This window comes from Centruroides vittatus, unplaced genomic scaffold, assembly GCF_030686945.1.
Source record: "Centruroides vittatus isolate TY-2023 unplaced genomic scaffold, ASM3068694v2 contig_250, whole genome shotgun sequence".
NCBI classification, from domain to species: Eukaryota; Metazoa; Arthropoda; class Arachnida; order Scorpiones; family Buthidae; genus Centruroides; species Centruroides vittatus.
This window is the reverse complement of record NW_027121584.1, coordinates 1,494,216-1,495,477: the sequence shown is the minus strand read 5'-3', so window position 1 is coordinate 1,495,477 and position 1,262 is coordinate 1,494,216. Positions and strand designations below refer to the sequence as shown.

General features: G+C 36.7%; 1 non-coding gene across 1 annotated transcript; it reads right to left on the bottom strand.

The window, feature by feature from the left end:
* Positions 1-561: 561 nt before the first annotated feature.
* TRNAS-UGA (transfer RNA serine (anticodon UGA)) lies at positions 562-643 on the bottom strand. Its single transcript has one exon. It is a non-coding gene; the product is annotated as a tRNA-Ser (tRNA).
* Positions 644-1,262: the final 619 nt, after the last annotated feature.

Below are 1,262 nucleotides of genomic sequence, written 5' to 3'. Positions count from 1 at the left end.
TGTATCTGGAAATATTTGTATTAATACATCCCTTGTATGTAATACATATTATGTGAAAATAAAATTGGTTCGATTCCCCGCCGGGGAGAAAAGAATTTTTTTTTCTCTCCTTCTTTTTTTGTTTCCACCGCTGTACTACGTTTCTGTCAAATTTAGAAATTTTGTTGGACGTTACTTTTCGCAAACGGTAATGTTTATAGCAATTCATAAATTTCTATCGCCTTTTAATTTCACTACCTCGGATTAAAGCAATCAAAACGCCGTTGAAATTACGTTTTCGGAACCTATGTTGCTCGTTTGGCGATAGGATTTTGCGCAACTTCTTTTCGTTTTGTTATGAAAAAGCGCAACTCATAGCGATAAGCCGGTCAAATTGCGAATCTTTTTATCGACTCTGTTATTGGCAGTAAATTATGATAAGTTCGACGAAGGGCGTGCTATTCGCAGTAATGGATGACGTCAAAAAGTTCGCAGCTCACGCGATTCGTCAACAAATGCAAAGAGGGCGTCGTACTGAACTCAAAAAGAATTTTTCGTCGACCGGTATACGAAAACATCGATCGCAGTCGGCAGGATTCGAACCTGCGCGGGAACAACCCAATGGATTTCAAGTCCATCGCCTTAACCACTCGGCCACGACTGCTTCTGGAGGACAGCCGATATATTTTCCGTTGTCAACGCGCACTTCTTCATGCTAAAGCAATACGCTTCGCGTAAGAAACATTTTCATTTTACTTGAATCAAGTACAGGCGTGACATACAACATAAAATACAGTACGTAATTGATTTTGTACCTAGTTGTTTTTTCGTGTTGCTGTTTGCAACCAAACTTCGAATCAACAGATATGTTAGATGCGCTCGAAATGCAGTTTATTTTGGTAGATTGCAACAGCGAAATTCGTATCGCGATTTGAGTGACGTTCAGAAAGTCGCAAAACGTTTCTTTCTCCACGCTGTTGTACGAAGCGCACCGAAATGTTTCGACATAACGCTGAATACTTGAAAGACATAGTCCGAATTATAAAATTTTTAACAGTCACTCTTTAAGCAGAATTGCTTATCTTTTTATTTAATGAATTTTTTCGTTTTTATAAAAAATTATTTGTATCATCAGAAACGTGTGTTTTTATACAGACAAATAAATAAACGATAATTAAAATCTATCAAAACCATGTTTTTATTTTTCGTTTTTAAAAGTCCAGTCGACATATAGAGCACATTTAGCCTCACAAGTTTTCTTTTCTTTTGTTTAATTTTACCAA